At 44.3% G+C, this 22,052-nt stretch overlaps 1 protein-coding gene across 4 annotated transcripts in view; it reads left to right on the top strand.

Moving 5' to 3' along the window:
- LOC137353476 (growth factor receptor-bound protein 2-like) overlaps positions 1–22,052 on the top strand; it is a 79,375-nt gene that overhangs the window by 26,250 nt on the left and 31,073 nt on the right. The gene's annotated exons all lie outside the window — the stretch shown is intronic.

Below are 22,052 nucleotides of genomic sequence, written 5' to 3'. Positions count from 1 at the left end.
CACTGCTCACAACTCACTGCTGATAACTCACTGCTCACAACTCACTGCTGATAACTCACTGCTCATAACTCACTGCTCATAACTCACTGCTCATAACTCACTGTTCATAACTCACTGCTGATAACTCACTGCTGATAACTCACTGCTCATAATTCACTGCTCATAACTCACTGTTCATAACTCACTGCTGATAACTCACTGTTCATAACTCACTGCTGATAACTCACTGTTCATAACTCACTGCTCACAACTCACTGTTCATAACTCACTGCTCATAACTCACTCTTCATAACTCACTGCTCATAACTCACTTTTCACAACTCACTGTTCATAACTCACTGCTCATAACTCACTTTTCACAACTCACTGTTCATAACTCACTGCTCATAACTCACTTTTCACAACTCACTGTTCATAACTCACTGCTCATAACTCACTTTTCACAACTCACTGTTCATAACTCACTGCTCATAACTCACTGCTCACAACTGACTGCTGATATCTCACTGCTGATCACTCACTGCTGATAACTCACTGCTGATAACTCACTGTTCATAACTCACTGCTCACAACTCACTGTTCATAACTCACTGCTGATAACTCACTGTTCATAACTCACTCTTCATAATTCACTGCTCATAACTCACTGCTCATAACTCACTGCTGATAACTCACTGTTCATAACTCACTGCTCACAACTCACTGTTCATAACTCACTGCTGATAACTCACTGTTCATAACTCACTGCTCACAACTCACTGTTCATAACTCACTGCTGATAACTCACTGTTCATAACTCACTCTTCATAATTCACTGCTCATAACTCACTGCTCATAACTCACTGCTGATAACTCACTGTTCATAACTCACTGCTCACAACTCACTGTTCATAACTCACTGCTGATAACTCACTGTTCATAACTCACTGCTCACAACTCACTGTTCATAACTCACTGCTCATAACTCACTCTTCATAACTCACTGCTGATAACTCACGACTCATAACTCACTTTTCACAACTCACTGTTCATAACTCACTGCTCATAACTCACTGCTCATAACTCACTGCTCACAACTCACTGCTGATATCTCACTGCTGATAACTCACTGCTGATAACTCACTGCTGATAACTCACTGTTCACAACTCACTGTTCACAACTCACTGCTGATAACTCACTGCTGATAACTCACTGCTGATAACGCACTGCTCACAACTCACTGTTCATAACTCACTGTTCACAACTCACTGCTGATAACTCACTGCTGATAACTCACTGCTCACAACTCACTGTTCATAACTCACTGTTCACAACTCACTGCTGATAACTCACTGCTGATAACTCACTGCTGATAACTCACTGCTGATAACTCACTGCTCATAACTCACTGTTCATAACTCACTGTTCACAACTCACTGCTGATAACTCACTGCTGATAACTCACTGCTGATAACTCACTGCTCACAACTCACTGTTCATAACTCACTGTTCACAACTCACTGCTGATAACTCACTGCTCATAACTCACTGCTCATAACTCACTGCTCATAACTCACTGCTAACTCACTGCTGATAACTCACTGCTGATAACTCACTGCTGATAACCCACTGTTCATAACTCACTGCTGATAACTCACTGCTGATAACTCACTGCTCATAACTCACTGCTCACAACTCACTGCTGATAACTCACTGCTGATAACTCACTGCTGATAACTCACTGTTCATAACTCACTGTTCACAACTCACTGTTCACAACTCACTGTTCATAACTCACTGTTCACAACTCACTGCTCACAACTCACTGCTGACTGCTGATAACTCACTGCTCATAACTCACTGCTCATATCTCACTGCTGATATCTCACTGTTCGTAACTCACTGCTCATAACTCACTGCTCATAACTCACTGTTCACAACTCACTGCTCACAACTCACTGCTGACTGCTGATAACTCACTGCTCATAACTCACTGCTCATAACTCACTGCTGATAACTCACTGCTCATAACTCACTGCTCATAACTCACTGCTCACAACTGACTGCTCATAACTCACTGCTCATAACTCACTGCTCATAATTCACTGCTCACAACTGACTGCTCATAACTCACTGCTCATAACTCACTGCTCATAATTCACTGCTCACAACTGACTGTTCATAACTCACTGCTGACTGCTGATAACTCACTGCTCATAACTCACTGCTCATAACTCACTGCTCATAACTCACTGCTCACAACTGACTGCTCATAACTCACTGCTCATAACTCACTGCTCATAATTCACTGCTCACAACTGACTGTTCATAACTCACTGCTCACAACTGACTGTTCATAACACTGTTCATAACTCACTGCTCACAACTGACTGTTCATAACTCACTGCTCATAACTCACTGCTCACAACTGACTGTTCATAACTCACTGCTCACAACTGACTGCTCATAACTCACTGCTCACAACTCACTGCTGATAACTCACTGTTCATAACTCACTGCTCACAACTCACTGCTGATAACTCACTGCTCACAACTCACTGCTGATAACTCACTGTTCATAACTCACTGCTCACAACTCACTGCTGATAACTCACTGCTTACAACTCACTGCTGATAACTCACTGTTCATAACTCACTGCTGATAACTCACTGTTCATAACTCACTGCTCACAACTCACTGCTGATAACTCACTGCTCACAACTCACTGCTGATAACTCACTGTTCATAACTCACTGCTGATAACTCACTGTTCATAACTCACTGCTCACAACTCACTGCTGATAACTCACTGTTCATAACTCACTGCTCACAACTCACTGCTCACAACTCACTGCTGATAACTCACTGTTCACAACTCACTGCTCACAACTCACTGCTCATAACTGACTGCTCATAACTGACTGCTCATAACTGACTGCTCATAACTCACTGTTCATAACTCACTGCTCACAACTCACTGCTGATAACTCACTGTTTATAACTCACTGCTCACAACTCCCTGCTCACAACTCACTGCTGATAACTCACTGTTCATAAGTCACTGCTCACCACTCACTGCTCATAACTCACTGCTCACAACTGACTGCTCATAACTCACTGTTCATAACTCACTGCTCATAACTCACTGCTCACAACTGACTGCTGATAACTCACTGCTCATAACTCACTGCTCACAACTGACTGCTCATAACTCCCTGCTCATAACTGACTGCTCACAACTGAGTGCTGATAACTCACTGCTCACAACTCACTGCTCCCAACTGACTGCTCATAACTCACTGTTCATAACTCACTGCTGATAACTGACTGCTGATAACTGACTGCTGATAACTCACTGCTGATAACTCACTGTTCATAACTCACTGCTCAGAACTCACAACTGACTGCTGATAACTCACTGCTCATAACTCACTGTTCATAACTCACTGCTCACAACTGACTGCTGATAACTGACTGCTGATAACTGACTGCTGATAACTGACTGCTGATAACTGACTGCTGATAACTCACTGCTGATAACTCACTGTTCATAACTCACTGCTCAGAACTCACAACTGACTGCTGATAACTCACTGCTCATAACTCACTGCTCATAACTCACTGCTCACAACTGACTGCTGATAACTCACTGCTGATAACTCACTGCTGATAACTCACTGTTCATAACTCACTGCTCAGAACTCACAACTGACTGCTGATAACTCACTGCTCATAACTCACTGCTCATACCTCACTGCTCACAACTGACTGCTCGCAACTGACTGCTCACAACTGACTGCTGATAACTCACTGCTCATAACTCACTGCTGATAACTCACTGTTCATAACTCACTGCTGATAACTCACTGTTCATAACTCACTGCTCACAACTGACTGCTGATAACTCACTGCTCAGAACTCACTGCTCAGAACTCACTGTTCATAACTCACTGCTCATAACTCACTGCTCACAACTGACCGCTCATAACTCACTGCTCATAACTCACTGCTCATAACTCACTGCTGATAACTCACTGTTCATAACTCACTGCTCACAACTGACTGCTGATAACTCACTGCTCATAACTCACTGCTGATAACTCACTGTTCATAACTCACTGCTCACAACTCACTGCTGATAACTCACTACTCATAACTCACTGCTGATAACTCACTGTTCATAACTCACTGCTCACAACTGACTGCTGATAACTCACTGTTCATAACTCACTGCTCATAACTCACTGCTCACAACTGACTGCTGATAGCTCACTACTTTTAACTCACTGCTGACTGCTGATAACTCACTGTTCATAACTCACTGCTCATAACTCACTGCTCACAACTCACTGTTCATAACTCACTGCTCACAACTGACTGCTGATAACTCACTGCTCACAACTCACTGCTCCCAACTCCCTGCTCCCAACTCACTGCTCATAACTCACTGCTCATAACTCACTGCTCATAACTCACTGTTCATAACTCACAACTGACTGCTGATAACTCACTGCTCAGAACTCACTGTTCATAACTCACTGCTCATAACTCACTGCTCACAACTGACTGCAGATAACTCACTGCTCAGAACTCACTGCTCACAACTGACTGCTGATAACTCACTGTTCATAACTCACTGTTCATAACTCACTGCTCATAACTCACTCTTCATAATTCACTGCTGATAACTCACTGCTCATAACTCACTGCTGATAACTCACTGTTCATAACTCACTGCTCACAACTCACTGTTCATAACTCACTGCTCATAACTCACTGCTGATAACTCACTGCTCATAACTCACTGCTCATAACTCACTGCTCATAACTCACTGTTCATAACTCACTCTTCATAACTCACTGCTGATAACTCACTGCTCATAACTCACTGCTCATAACTCACTGCTGATAACTCACTGCTCATAACTCACTGCTGATAACTCACTGCTCATAACTCACTGCTCATAACTCACTGTTCATAACTCACTCTTCATAACTCACTGCTGATAACTCAATGCTGATAACTCACTGCTCATAACTCACTGCTCACAACTCACTGCTCATAACTCACTGCTCATAACTCACTGTTCATAACTCACTCTTCAAAACTCACTGCTGATAACTCACAGCTGATAACTCACTGCTCATAACTCACTGCTCATAACTCACTGCTCATAACTCACTGCTGATAACTCACTGCTCATAACTCACTGCTCATAACTCACTGCTCATAACTCACTGCTGATAACTCACTGTTCATAACTCACTGCTCACAACTCACTGTTCATAACTCACTGCTCATAACTCACTGCTGATAACTCACTGCTCATAACTCACTGCTCATAACTCACTGTTCATAACTCACTGTTCATAACTCACTGCTCACAACTGACTGTTCATAACTCACTGTTCATAACTCACTGCTCACAACTGACTGTTCATAACTCACTGCTCATAACTCACTGCTCACAACTGACTGCTGATAACTGACTGCTCATAACTATCTGCTCACAACTGACTGCTCATAACTCACTGTTCATAACTCACTGCTGATAACTCACTGTTCATAACTCACTGCTCACAACTGACTGTTCATAACTCACTGCTCATAACTCACTGCTCACAACTGACTGCTGATAACTCACTGCTCATAACTGACTGCTGATAACTGACTGCTGATAACTCACTGCTGATAACTCACTGCTGATAACTCACTGTTCATAACTCACTGCTCAGAACTCACAACTGACTGCTGATAACTCACTGCTCATAACTCACTGCTCATAACTCACTGCTCACAACTGACTGTTCACAACTGACTGCTGATAACTCACTGCTCATAACTCACTGCTGATAACTCACTGTTCATAACTCACTGCTGATAACTCACTGTTCATAACTCACTGCTCACAACTGACTGCTGATAACTCACTGCTCAGAACTCACTGCTCAGAACTCACTGCTCAGAACTCACTGTTCATAACTCACTGCTCATAACTCACTGCTCACAACTCACTGTTCATAACTCACTGCTCACAACTGACTGCTGATAACTCACTGTTCATAACTCACTGCTCACAACTCACTGCTGATAACTCACTACTCATAACTCACTGCTGATAACTCACTGCTCACAACTCACTGCTCCCAACTGACTGCTCATAACTCACTGTTCATAACTCACTGCTGATAACTGACTGCTGATAACTGACTGCTGATAACTCACTGCTGATAACTCACTGTTCATAACTCACTGCTCAGAACTCACAACTGACTGCTGATAACTCACTGCTCATAACTCACTGTTCATAACTCACTGCTCACAACTGACTGCTGATAACTCACTGCTGATAACTGACTGCTGATAACTGACTGCTGATAACTCACTGCTGATAACTCACTGTTCATAACTCACTGCTCAGAACTCACAACTGACTGCTGATAACTCACTGCTCATAACTCACTGCTCATAACTCACTGCTCACAACTGACTGCTGATAACTCACTGCTGATAACTCACTGCTGATAACTCACTGTTCATAACTCACTGCTCAGAACTCACAACTGACTGCTGATAACTCACTGCTCATAACTCACTGCTCATAACTCACTGCTCACAACTGACTGCTCACAACTGACTGCTCACAACTGACTGCTGATAACTCACTGCTCATAACTCACTGCTGATAACTCACTGTTCATAACTCACTGCTGATAACTCACTGTTCATAACTCACTGCTCACAACTGACTGCTGATAACTCACTGCTCAGAACTCACTGCTCAGAACTCACTGTTCATAACTCACTGCTCATAACTCACTGCTCACAACTGACCGCTCATAACTCACTGCTCATAACTCACTGCTCATAACTCACTGCTGATAACTCACTGTTCATAACTCACTGCTCACAACTGAATGCTGATAACTCACTGCTCATAACTCACTGCTGATAACTCACTGTTCATAACTCACTGCTCACAACTCACTGCTGATAACTCACTACTCATAACTCACTGCTGATAACTCACTGTTCATAACTCACTGCTCACAACTGACTGCTGATAACTCACTGTTCATAACTCACTGCTCATAACTCACTGCTCACAACTGACTGCTGATAGCTCACTACTTTTAACTCACTGCTGACTGCTGATAACTCACTGTTCATAACTCACTGCTCATAACTCACTGCTCACAACTCACTGTTCATAACTCACTGCTCACAACTCACTGCTCCCAACTCCCTGCTCCCAACTCCCTGCTCCCAACTCACTGCTCATAACTCACTGCTCATAACTCACTGCTCATAACTCACTGTTCATAACTCACAACTGACTGCTGATAACTCACTGCTCAGAACTCACTGTTCATAACTCACTGCTCATAACTCACTGCTCACAACTGACTGCAGATAACTCACTGCTCAGAACTCACTGCTCACAACTGACTGCTGATAACTCACTGTTCATAACTCACTGTTCATAACTCACTGTTCATAACTCACTCTTCATAACTCACTGCTGATAACTCACAGCTGATAACTCACTGCTCATAACTCACTGCTCATAACTCACTGCTCATAACTCACTGCTGATAACTCACTGCTCATAACTCACTGCTCACAACTGACTGCTCATAACTCACTGTTCATAACTCACTCTTCATAACTCACTGCTGATAACTCACATCTGATAACTCACTGCTCATAACTCAATGCTGATAACTCACTGCTCATAACTCACTGCTCACAACTCACTGCTCATAACTCACTGCTCATAACTCACTGTTCATAACTCACTCTTCATAACTGACTGCTGATAACTCACAGCTGATAACTCACTGCTCATAACTCACTGCTGATAACTCACTGCTCATAACTCACTGCTCATAACTCACTGCTCATAACTCACTGCTGATAACTCACTGTTCATAACTCACTGCTCACAACTCACTGTTCATAACTCACTGCTCATAACTCACTGCTGATAACTCACTGCTCATAACTCACTGCTCATAACTCACTGTTCATAACTCACTGTTCATAACTCACTGCTCACAACTGACTGTTCATAACTCACTGTTCATAACTCACTGCTCACAACTGACTGTTCATAACTCACTGCTCATAACTCACTGCTCACAACTGACTGCTGATAACTGACTGCTCATAACTATCTGCTCACAACTGACTGCTCATAACTCACTGTTCATAACTCACTGCTGATAACTCACTGTTCATAACTCACTGCTCACAACTGACTGTTCATAACTCACTGCTCATAACTCACTGCTCACAACTGACTGCTGATAACTCACTGCTCATAACTGACTGCTGATAACTGACTGCTGATAACTCACTGCTGATAACTCACTGCTGATAACTCACTGTTCATAACTCACTGCTCAGAACTCACAACTGACTGCTGATAACTCACTGCTCATAACTCACTGCTCATAACTCACTGCTCACAACTGACTGTTCACAACTGACTGCTCACAACTGACTGCTGATAACTCACTGCTCATAACTCACTGCTGATAACTCACTGTTCATAACTCACTGCTGATAACTCACTGTTCATAACTCACTGCTCACAACTGACTGCTGATAACTCACTGCTCAGAACTCACTGCTCAGAACTCACTGTTCATAACTCACTCTTCATAACTCACTGCTGATAACTCAATGCTGATAACTCACTGCTCATAACTCACTGCTCACAACTCACTGCTCATAACTCACTGCTCATAACTCACTGTTCATAACTCACTCTTCATAACTCACTGCTGATAACTCACAGCTGATAACTCACTGCTCATAACTCACTGCTCATAACTCACTGCTCATAACTCACTGCTGATAACTCACTGCTCATAACTCACTGCTCATAACTCACTGCTCATAACTCACTGCTGATAACTCACTGTTCATAACTCACTGCTCACAACTCACTGTTCATAACTCACTGCTCATAACTCACTGCTGATAACTCACTGCTCATAACTCACTGCTCATAACTCACTGTTCATAACTCACTGTTCATAACTCACTGCTCACAACTCACTGTTCATAACTCACTGCTCATAACTATCTGCTCACAACTGACTGCTCATAACTCACTGTTCATAACTCACTGCTGATAACTCACTGTTCATAACTCACTGCTGATATCTCACTGCTGATCACTCACTGCTGATAACTCACTGTTCATAACTCACTGCTCACAACTCACTGTTCATAACTCACTGCTCATAACTCACTCTTCATAACTCACTGCTCATAACTCACTGCTGATAACTCACTGCTGATAACTCACTGCTCATAACTCACTGTTCATAACTCACTGCTGATAACTCACTGCTCATAACTCACTGTTCATAACTCACTGCTCATAACTCACTGCTGATAACTCACTGTTCATAACTCACTGCTCATAACTCACTGCTCACAACTCACTGTTCATAACTCACTGCTCATAACTCACTGCTCATAACTCACTGTTCATAACTCACTGCTCATAACTCACTGCTGATAACTCACTCTTCATAATTCACTGCTCATAACTCACTGTTCATAACTCACTGCTCACAACTCACTGTTCATAACTCACTGCTCATAACTCACTCTTCATAACTCACTGCTGATAACTCACTGCTGATAACTCACTGCTCATAACTCACTGCTCATAACTCACTGCTGATAACTCACTGTTCATAACTCACTGCTCACAACTCACTGTTCATAACTCACTGCTCATAACTCACTGCTCACAACTCACTGCTGATATCTCACTGCTGATCACTCACTGCTGATAACTCACTGCTGATAACTCACTGCTGATAACTCACTGTTCATAACTCACTGCTCATAACTCACTGCTCACAACTCACTGTTCATAACTCACTGCTGATAACTCACTGTTCATAACTCACTGCTCACAACTCACTGTTCATAACTCACTGCTGATAACTCACTGTTCATAACTCACTGCTCACAACTCTCTGTTCATAACTCACTGCTGATAACTCACTGTTCATAACTCACTGCTCATAACTCACTCTTCATAACTCACTGCTGATAACTCACTGTTCATAACTCACTGCTCACAACTCACTGTTCATAACTCACTGCTGATAACTCACTGTTCATAACTCACTGCTCACAACTCACTGTTCATAACTCACTGCTGATAACTCACTGTTCATAACTCACTGCTGATAACTCACTGTTCATAACTCACTGCTCACAACTCACTGTTCATAACTCACTGCTGATAACTCACTGTTCATAACTCACTGCTCACAACTCACTGTTCATAACTCACTGCTGATAACTCACTGTTCATAACTCACTGCTCACAACTCACTGTTCATAACTCACTGCTCATAACTCACTCTTCATAACTCACTGCAGATAACTCACTACTTATAACTCACTTTTCACAACTCACTGTTCATAACTCTGCTCATAACTCACTGCTGATAACTCACTGTTCATAACTCACTGCTCACAACTCACTGTTCATAACTCACTGCTCACAACTCACTGTTCATAACTCACTGCTCATAACTCACTGCTCACAACTCACTGCTGATATCTCACTGCTGATAACTCACTGCTGATAACTCACTGCTGATAACTCACTGCTGATAACTCACTGTTCACAACTCACTGTTCACAACTCACTGTTCACAACTCACTGCTGATAACTCACTGCTGATAACTCACTGCTCACAACTCACTGTTCATAACTCACTGTTCACAACTCACTGCTGATAACTCACTGCTGATAACTCACTGCTCACAACTCACTGTTCATAACTCACTGTTCACAACTCACTGCTGATAACTCACTGCTGATAACTCACTGCTGATAACTCACTGCTCATAACTCACTGTTCATAACTCACTGTTCACAACTCACTGCTGATAACTCACTGCTGATAACTCACTGCTGATAACTCACTGCTCACAACTCACTGTTCATAACTCACTGTTCACAACTCACTGCTGATAACTCACTGCTCATAACTCACTGCTGATAACTCACTGTTCATAACTCACTGCGAACTCACTGCTGATAACTCACTGCTCATAACTCACTGCTGATAACTCACTGTTCATAACTCACTGCTGATAACTCACTGCTGATAACTCACTGCTGATAACTCACTGCTCATAACTCACTGCTCACAACTCACTGCTGATAACTCACTGCTGATAACTCACTGCTGATAACTCACTGTTCATAACTCACTGTTCACAACTCACTGTTCACAACTCACTGTTCATAACTCACTGTTCACAACTCACTGCTCACAACTCACTGCTGACTGCTGATAACTCACTGCTCATAACTCACTGCTCATATCTCACTGCTGATATCTCACTGTTCATAACTCACTGCTCATAACTCACTGCTCATAACTCACTGTTCACAACTCACTGCTCACAACTCACTGCTGACTGCTGATAACTCACTGCTCATAACTCACTGCTCATATCTCACTGCTGATATCTCACTGTTCATAACTCACTGCTGATAACTCACTGCTCATAACTCACTGCTCATAACTCACTGCTCACAACTGACTGCTCATAACTCACTGCTCATAACTCACTGCTCATAATTCACTGCTCACAACTGACTGTTCATAACTCACTGCTGACTGCTGATAACTCACTGCTGATAACTCACTGCTCATAACTCACTGCTCATAACTCACTGCTCACAACTGACTGCTCATAACTCACTGCTCATAACTCACTGCTCATAATTCACTGCTCACAACTGACTGTTCATAACTCACTGCTGACTGCTGATAACTCACTGCTCATAACTCACTGCTCATAACTCACTGTGAACAACTGACTGCTCATAACTCACTGCTCATAACTCACTGCTCATAACTCACTGCTCATAACTCACTGCTCATAATTCACTGCTCACAACTGACTGTTCATAACTCACTGCTCACAACTGACTGTTCATAACTCACTGCTCACAACTGACTGCTCATAACACTGTTCATAACTCACTGCTCACAACTGACTGTTCATAACTCACTGCTCATAACTCACTGCTCACAACTGACTGTTCATAACTCACTGCTCACAACTGACTGCTCATAACTCACTGCTCACAACTCACTGCTGATAACTCACTGTTCATAACTCACTGCTCACAACTCACTGCTGATAACTCACTGCTCACAACTCACTGCTGATAACTCACTGTTCATAACTCACTGCTCACAACTCACTGCTGATAACTCACTGCTGATAACCCACTGCTCATTACTCACTGCTCATAACTCACTGCTCATAACTCACTGCTCATAACTCACTGCTGATAACTCACTGCTCACAACTCACTGCTCACAACTCACTGCTGATAACTCACTGCTCACAACTCACTGCTCACAACTCACTGTTCACAACTCACTGCTCACAACTCACTGCTGACAACTCACTGCTGACAACTCACAGCTGACAACTCACTGCTGACAACTCACTGTTCACAACTCACTGCTGACAACTCACTGTTCACAACTCACTGCTCACAACTCACTGCTCACAACTCACTGCTCACAACTCACTGCTCACAACTCACTGCTCACAACTCACTGCTCACAACTCACTGCTCACAACTCACTGCTCATAATATAACAGTGTTGTAATGTTCAATCGGTGACTAAACGATGAAAAACATTTGTATTTATTGTAGCTGAGAAGAACCTTTTAACGCAGCCTCTGTTCACAACCTTCACCTTGCACACTCCAGTATGGTTCTAACTGATTGTTAAGTTGCAGCACTGAGGCAGCACTTAATGGTATTAAAGGCATGCCGCTCAATTATTCTACTCTGAGATTCATTCCTTGCAGGGGTCTAAAACTAAAGCTCCATAACTAGGGCTCCATAAATATAAGACAGGCATTAATAACTCCAATGGGAAATTCAAGATCAAGGCCCAGAGAGTGCTGAGAATGTGGAACTTGCTACCACATGGAATAGTTGGGGAAAATAGCATAGATGCATTTAAGGGGAAGCTGGATAGGTACATGACGGATTAAAAACACGGATTAAAGATGTTGATAGGGTGAGGTGGAGTAATGTAGGAGGGGGCTCGTGTGGAACATAAACATCAGTATGCACCCGTTGGGCTGAATGGCCTGTTTCAGTGCTATAAATACTGTGTACAACGCATAGCATAAGAGGAACCCCTGGTGATTTTACACGCTTTGTGTCAGGAAGGAAATGCATTCCTGTTTAATTTTAGCATTTGGGAATTGACATCAGTGACAATGAATAAGCTTCTGAGGGCTGTTATTTCAGTGATTAATCGTGTAACGCTCACCAGAATGCAACAAAATCTTCATAAAAGGAAAGAAGCATAACAGCACAGCAGGGTAACCAGATATCTAACTTATACCAAATTCCCTGCGCTTAATAGCTAACTATTGCAAAGCCTACAATTCATATGTTGAAACCTGGACCATGTTTCACCCCCTTGTTTAACTCGTGCCCTATTTTACAATTGCTACTTTGGTTTGAGAGTATTGTATCTGCGAGTTCTCTTTTTAAACTATCTTTTCCTCGGACAGTTTTCTACCGATTTTTCCCCACTCCCTCGATTGTTGCTGGGGTACAAGTGGAATTTGTCCTTTGTCACTTGCCCAAAGAGCCTGGACAGGAAGTGCCAGTAGCTATTTGACCGTAGCAGGCATCACAACTGAACCCAATCCTGGTCTAACCCCAAATCCAAACACTGAACATTCTAGCAGGACTCAGTTCTCAGGAGCTGATATTCGCCCTCACCCCCAACCTCAACCCCATCCATTTCACAGGCACTGTGGCCAATTTTAGAATGCCCACTGCTTGCCAAGGCTGAGATGAATGATGTCAACACAGGTTGGGATCATTTCGTATCACATGGACTGCATCACGTTGGCTGTGGATTTACCCATCAGGCCATACATTTAACCATCCTATGCACCCAGTTGTATGTTATCCAGCATTTATCTCAGTTGTAGCATTCCCACCAGCAAGTCAGAAGGTTCTGGGTTCGAGCACCACTCCGGACTGTCCAGGCGAGTTTAGACCGGAGCTCCATCTCGAAATTCTGAGTGGACATCCAGCGGGCTGCTCATGTGTGATGGGTGACCCCTCCCACCCTTCATTGAACGGGTTGTGGGATCCCATAAATCCTTCCTGCCAGTCATCATCACCACCCCCACCCATCAGCTGGGATAAAGGTGGTTTATGTTCCACACAAATTAGTGTTCACTTCTCAACCTATCAGTCTGAGAATCTTGCCACTATTTCACACTATTCTCCATGGAAAGACACATAGAGGCTGCTATATTTTGTCAAGTCTAAAACCAGAACGGGCAAAGTTATTTCATCCACAAGCTTTCAGTTAGAAATATTTTTTAAATGTCATTTCTCGGGATGCCCCATGAAAAACCAGAATGAGAAAATATTCGGGTAAATGAGTGATTATCAAGACCGCCTACTTCCACCTCCATAACATTTCCCGTCTCTGTACATGCATCAACTTGCCTACTGCTGCTTTTCTTACCTCGAGACTGGACTATTGCAACATTCATCTGGATGATCTGCCACATTCCACCCTCCGTAAACCTCATCTAAAACTCACTGCCAGTTCCTAACTCAGACCATGTCCAATTTACCCAACATCCCTTTGCTCACTGACCTACATTGGTTCCCAGTCTGGCAGTGCTGCAATTTTAAAATTCTCATCCTTGCCTACAAATCCCTCCATGGCCTCACCCCCTCCCTATTTGTCACTTCTCCGAACCGTGCAATCCTCTGAGATCTCTGCGCTCCTCCCATTGGCAGCCGTGCCTTCAGCTTCCTGGGCCCTAAGCTCTGGAATTCCTTCCCTAAACCTCTCCATCTCTCTCTCCTCCTTTAAAACCATCATTATAACCTATCTCTTTGACCAAGCTTTTGGTCACCTGTCCTAATATCTCCTTATATAGCTTGGTGTCAAATTTCTTTTGTTTGATAATAGTTGGACCTTGGGGCATTTCACTTCATTAAAGGCGCTGTATAAATGCAAATTGTTGTTGTATTGTGCAGAGTGTATGTGATAGCGGGGGAAGAGAATGAAGAGACCTGGCTGGTCAGTGATCCATGAATGTCCTAGATTTTAAATTATTTTATTTAGTGATTAAAAATTATTGGTTTGTGATATAAAATTTTAATGCCTGGTCAAGCAATGTCTCAAAGATCAGTAGTGTGGGAGGAGGTTGTGTGATTGATCTCATTCAAGGTCCCTTAAATCAGCGAGCCGTAACCAGGATTTATTTGTTTTAAATGTCTAAAGCGACAGGTCATTTAAACTCCCATGAAAAGTAATTGATATTTTACGGGGCCAATTTAAAAGAGGGGATGAAGCCTTGGGACAGCTTGGAGTTGCTCTGATCACAGCCTGACTGTCAGGCAGGTCAGTGGGGGAGTGGGGGGGGGGTGGGGTGCGGGAACTGCGAATATCCCAGAATGATGATTATGAAATTGTCACAAAAAGCTGCGGTGTGACAAACAAATATACAGCCTGTGTCACAGATGGAAAAAAAAGGTTAAAATCATTGTATCGTTGCTTAGAGGTTGCAATGAACCAGGGTCATCAACGCAAGGGTCGGCCCCTCAGCCCATTGTGTCTGTGCCCACTCTTTGATAGAGCAATTCCGCTCAATCCCCATTGCCCTGTATCAATCCCAAACTAATCCCACTGTCCCGCTCAATCCCCATTGCCCTGTATCAATCCCAAACTAATTCCACTGTCCCGCTCAATCCCCATTGCCCTGTATCAATCCCCAAAAAATTCCACTGTCCCGCTCTCTCTCCATCGTCCTGTATCAATCCCAAACTAATTCCACTGTCCCGCTCAATCCCCATTGCCCTGTATCAATCCCAAACTAATCCCACTGTCCCGCTCAATCCCCATTGCCCTGTATCAATCCCAAACTAATCCCACTGTCCCGCTCAATCCCCATTGCCCTGTATCAATCCCAAACTAATCCCACTGTCCCACTCTCTCTCCATCGTCCTGTATCAATCCCAAACTAATCCCACTGTCCCGCTCAATCCCCATTGCCCTGTATCAATCCCAAACTAATCCCACTGTCCCGCTCAATCCCCATCATCCTATATCAATCCCAAACTAATCCCACTGTCCCGCTCTCTCCACATACTTCTGCTACTTCCTCCGCCAGAAATATTTTCCCTTAAATCCAAAATCCAAGTGATTGGCAAAAGTAGCAACAGCGACACTAGAAAAATTTTTTTTACGTAGCGGGTGGTTCGGATCTGGAATTCTCTGCCTGAGACTGTGGTGGAAGCAGATTCAATCACAGCCTTCAGGAGGAAAAAGATTTGCAGGGCTACTGAGTAAAGTGGGTGGTGTGGGACTAGGTGAGTTGCACTTGCAGAAAGCTGGCACAGACACGATGGGCCAAATGTCCTCTTTCTGTGCTGTAACCATTCTATGATTCAAAAAGGTGCAATAGTCTCTGCCTCAACCACTCCCTGTGAGAATGCATTCCAACACCCTCCCTGTAAAGAAAATTCTCCTGGCCTGTCTGCTCACGTTAATAACGACAATTTTACATCAATGACACCTCTTGTCTTTGACCTCAGTACCCCACATCCAAACCAGATTTAAACCTCTCTCAACTTTCTGCAGAGTGTCCCAGAGCGAGAATTCTGACCCCTGCTTAGGGCAGTGGGTCAGGCAGTTAGATGGAAGCTCCCTCAGTGGGCTTTAGTACAAACCAGTCAATTGGGTCAACAGCCGATTTTGCTTGTCCCTGTGAGAGTCGCTGTGGGGTAAAATATTTTAACATGAGCAAGGATAGGGTTGCAGGGTTACTGCAAAGCATGCAGAGATGAGAGAAAAAGCCCTTGTAGCACTGAACATTCTTTGCAACTCCCGAAATGTGCAGTTTCTATAGCAGCCACAACTTGAATGTCTTTGCACACTCAGAGTGAGATACACAGTTGTCTGATATTTCTGAGCAAGCTGAGAGCCAATCTCTTTACGCTGTGACGTTCCTTGTGTCTAATATCCTAACATGCACCAGGTCTCGTTCACTCATTACTCCTGTGTTTGCTGACCTACATTGGCTCACAGTCCAGCGATGCCTCGATTTTAACATTTTCATCCTTTTTTGCAAATTCTTCCACGGTTTTGCAAACCCCACCCCGCCCAACGTCTCAGTAATCCCTTTCAGCCCCACAACCCTCTGAGATATCTGCGCTCCTCTAATTCTGGCCTGTTGCATATCCCTGATTTTAATCGCTCCACCATTGGTGGCCGTGCCTTCAACTGCCTGGGCCCTAAGCTCTGGAATTCCCTCCCTAAACCTCTCCGCCTCTCTCTCCTCCTTTAAGATGCTCCTTAAAACCGACCTCTTTGACCAAACTTTTGGTCACCTGCCCGAAAATCTCCTTTTGTGGCTCGGGGTCAAATTTGATAACGCTCCTGCAAAACAACTTGGGACATTTTACTGGGTTAAAGGCGCTATATCAATGTAAGTTATTGTTGTTGATGGTCTTTAAAGTTAAACATTAAATCTAAAAATCAGTAAGAATTTAGATTTACAGGTATAATAATACCAATTAGAAAGACACTGGACATTTTTTAGCATCTTGTCACAGCTTTGAAGGCAGTCGCATTTGATTGATGTTGTTATAGAGCTGAATGTGGACAGAATCCCACAAACAGCAATGAGATTATTGACCAGTTAATCTGCTTGAATAATGTTGGTTAAGGGAAGCCCATGAGACTGGAGACTGGGATAATTCCCTGCTCTCTTCAAATTCCATGGGATCTTTTAAATTCACCTGAGAGAACAGACAGGGCCTTGGTTTAATGTCTCATCCAAAAGATGGTATCTCCGACAGTGCAGCACTCCCACAGTACTGACTCTCCGACAGTGCAGAGCTCCCTCAGTACTGACCCTCCGACAGTGCAGCACTCCCTCAGTACTGCCCCTCCGACTGTGCGGCGCTCCCTCAGTACTGACCCTCCGACAGTGCAGCACTCCCTCAGTACTGACCCTCCGACAGTGCAGCACTCCCTCAGTACTGACCCTCCGACAGTGTGGCGCTCCCTCAGTACTGACCCTCCGACAGTGCAGCACTCCCTCAGTACTGACCCTCTGACAGTGCGGCACTCCCTCAGTACTGACTCTCCGACAGTTCGGCGCTCCCTCAGTACTGACCCTCCGACAGCGCGGCACTCCCTCAGTACTGACCCTCTGACAGTGCAGCACTCCCTCAGTACTGACCCTCTGACAGTGCGGCACTCCCTCAGTACTGACCCTCTGACAGTTCGGCGCTCCCTCAGTACTGACCCTCCGACAGTGCGGCACTCCCTCAGTACTGACCCTCTGACAGTGCGGCACTCCCTCAGTACTGACCCTCCGACAGTGCAGCACTCCCTCAGTACTGACCCTCCGACAGTGAAGCCGTCCCTCAGTACTGACCCTCCGACAGTGAAGCACTGACCCTCAGTACTGCCCCTCTGACAGTGCAGCACTCCCTCAATACTGACCCTCCGACAGTGCAGCACTCCCTCAGTACTGACCCTCTGACAGTGCAGCACTCTCTCAATACTGACCCTCTGACAGTTCGGCGCTCCCTCAGTACTGACCCTCCGACAGCGCGGCACTCCCTCAGATGTCAGTGTTTTGGAATGTGGGCTTAGATTACATGTTGCATTACCTGAACCGAAGGTGAGAGAGCTACCAGCTGAACCAGCTAGACACTGCTTCTTTGACAGAATGTGATGTTTTGTACAGTCTCCTGTGATTAGAGCAGTTTCCTCTTGCACAGCCATCATCGTGACCTCACTGCGTGGGGTATAACAGCTGCCCACCCTCGATTTATCTGTTGGTTATACAGCAATTCACGAACCCTCACCTCCCGACTTTCTCTTTGTGTGCATGCGTGCGTATATATTGGAGTTGAAGGCAATTTGAGGCAAGGTTGTGATACTGTCCACATCGGAATAGCTTGCCAGCTTTCACATGTGGTATCAGAGAGCAACCAACCTTGGGGGACCTGTACCCTGAGAGAGGAGAGTGCGAGGAATAATAACACCAGACCTGAAGGAGGTCAAATAATAAAACACAGATTTAGTTCATTCTGAACTTAGATCTGCCTGAACTAAGAGTGGGAAATATTTTAAAAACATGGGGCATTTAATATTTGTCATTTATAGTTTGGGGTGGGCGGGGGAGAGGCGGAGACATTAACAACTCCCTGAATAAGTCGGAAAGCACAACTTTGCTCCAGGCATTAAACCCAGTGCCTTGTGCAGCAAAACTCAGAGTGAAGGAAATGCTGGGGGATTTCTGATCTGTGAGCAACACCATCAACCGGGGATTTCTGATAAAACACTGACATCTGACAGAGTTAAACCCCTCCATAAAACGACACGGAGTCTTTCTCCTCAACATAATGTCCTAATTCCTACAGCTTTGTAAATCTAACATCACCAAAACGGATTATCCGGTCATTTATCTCATCGCATGGGATCTTGCTGTGCACAAATTGGCTGCCACGTTTGCCACATTACAACAGTGACTACACTTCGCAAAGGACCTCATTGGCTGTAGAGCATTTTGGAAGGTCCCGAGGTTGTGAAAGTTTCTATAGAAATGAAAGTCTTTCATTATGTTTTTGCGAGCCAAGGGTATAAAGGAAAATGCCACAGTGATTGGATGCAGTGGAATACAGAGCAGCCGTGATCTCATGGAATGGGTGGAACAGGCTTGAGGGGCTGAATGGCCTCCTCCTGCTCCTATACTCCTCGTTCTTTCCTTCTTATTTCCCTTATTTAAAAATTTGCAAACCATGATAAATCATGTCGGTTTGAGGCGCTGTTTCACTTCCATGTTCTGGGTGACAGAGAATCCCAAGATCCACATTACGAGGGAGTGAACCCATTCGGCACAGGCAGTCAGTGTACCTGTAAATAGCCTGTGTCCCAGTTTTATATCAAGCTGGGATTGTCACAGACTGAAATGCAAAACTGAGGGAGTGTTGCAACTTCTGTTAAACCCACCAACCTCAAACGTGCAAATCAACATCTCTCCATCGTTTGTGAACTTACTTGCTTTCCTTTTAGTGTATAACCGCAGAACAGCGGCAGATGGCAATTGCTGACACACCCTAGTCCTCCTGTTGGCCAATGGTCAGAGGATTGCAAAAAGCTGGATTCAGAGTTTATTTGCCTGCCCTCCCTTTCCCCAGCAGAGATGCTGTTTAATAGCACTGTGACAGATGCAAAAAGAAAAATGATAGAACTGCATTTATATAGCACCTCTCACAGACTCAGAACATTCCAAAGCACTCGACACACTTTTAAAGTATCGTCACTGTAAAGTGAAAGAAACCTGACAACCAATTTGTGCACCGCAAGATCCCACAAACACCAATATGATAATGAACAAATAATTTGTTTTTAGCAATGTTGGTTGGGGGATAAATATTGGCCCAGGACACCGGGCAGAACTCCACTGCTCTTCTTCGAAATAGTGGCCATCGGAACTTTTACATCCAAATCAGAGGGCAGACGGGGCCTCAGTTTAACGTTTCATTCAAAAGACAGCACCTCTGACAGTGTAGCACTCCTTCAGTGCTGTGTCAGCCTGGGTTATGTGCTCAAATCTCAGAGTAGCGACTTGTTTCTCTGATCTTCAGTGACAAGCAATGGCTGACACCTAAGAGGTAGGAGAACATTCTCTCAATCTGGACCTATTATCAAATTGCCTCACTCAGATACCATTGCTAGCCAGCCTGGCATTTATTGCCCATCCCTAATGACCCTTTTTGAGGGGCTTGCTAGGCCACATCAGAGGGATTCAATGAGTCAAACATTCTGGATAAGGACTGGAAGTTACATATCGACCCAGACTGGGTAAGGATGTCAGAATTCCTTCCCTAAAGGACATTAGTGAACCAGATGGGTTTTACCACAGTCCGAGAGCTTCATCATCACTTTTACTGACCCCTAGCTTTTTAATTTCCTGATTTTTTAAACCAAATTCAAATTCTCAAATGGCCCACAGAGGGCATTGAACTCATGTTCGCCGGATTAACAGTCAAGTACCGAGTAACTTGTGGACAGGCACCAGAGAAACAAGACATGAAAATTGTCTTTTGGATTGTTATAAACAACATCTGGTTCCGAGGTTGGAAGGTGGTGGTGGGGGGGGTCCACTGAGAGAGTGCTGTACTGCTGGAGGTGCTGCCATTTAAATAATGAGACGTTAAACCGAGGCCCTGCCTGCCCTCTCAGTTTGGCTTTACTCTGTATCTAACCCCCGTTTTTTTTTTCCCCGTGGCTGTACCTGTCCTGGGAGTGTTTGATGGGGACAGTGTAGAGGGAGCTTTACTCTGTATCTACTCCCCGTGCTGTACCTGTCCTGGGAGTGTTTGATGGGGACAGCGCAGAGGGAGCTTTACTCTGTATCTACCCCCCGTGGCTGTACCTGTCCTGGGAGTGTTTGATGGGGACAGTGTAGAGGGAGCTTTACTCTGTATCTACCCCCCGTGGCTGGACCTGTCCTGGGAGTGTTTGATGGGGACAGTGTAGAGGGAGCTTTACTCTGTATCTAATCCCCGTGCTGTACCTGTCCTGGGAGTGTTTGATGGGGACAGTGTAGAGGGAGCTTTACTCTGTATCTACCCCCCGTGGCTGTACCTGTCCTGGGAGTGTTTGATGGGGACAGTGTAGAGGGAGCTTTACTCTGTATCTACCCCCCGTGGCTGTACCTGTCCTGGGAGTGTTTGATGGGGACAGTGTAGAGGGAGCTTTACTCTGTATCTAACCCCCGTGCTGTACCTGTCCTGGGAGTGTTTGATGGGGACAGTGTAGAGGGAGCTTTACTCTGTATCTACCTGGGACAGTGTTCTTCACAAAATTCACACGCAAAAAAAAAATGAGAAATTGGACACGGAATGTCCCTATAACTAACATGTAATGTGTTACTGATCCATTTACACCAAACAGAAGACTGTGAATGAGCTA

The sequence above is a fragment of the Heterodontus francisci genome, chromosome 41 (assembly GCF_036365525.1).
Source record: "Heterodontus francisci isolate sHetFra1 chromosome 41, sHetFra1.hap1, whole genome shotgun sequence".
NCBI classification, from domain to species: Eukaryota; Metazoa; Chordata; class Chondrichthyes; order Heterodontiformes; family Heterodontidae; genus Heterodontus; species Heterodontus francisci.
Note: the sequence above shows the minus strand (reverse complement) of the source record. Positions and strands in the feature narration are given on the sequence as shown.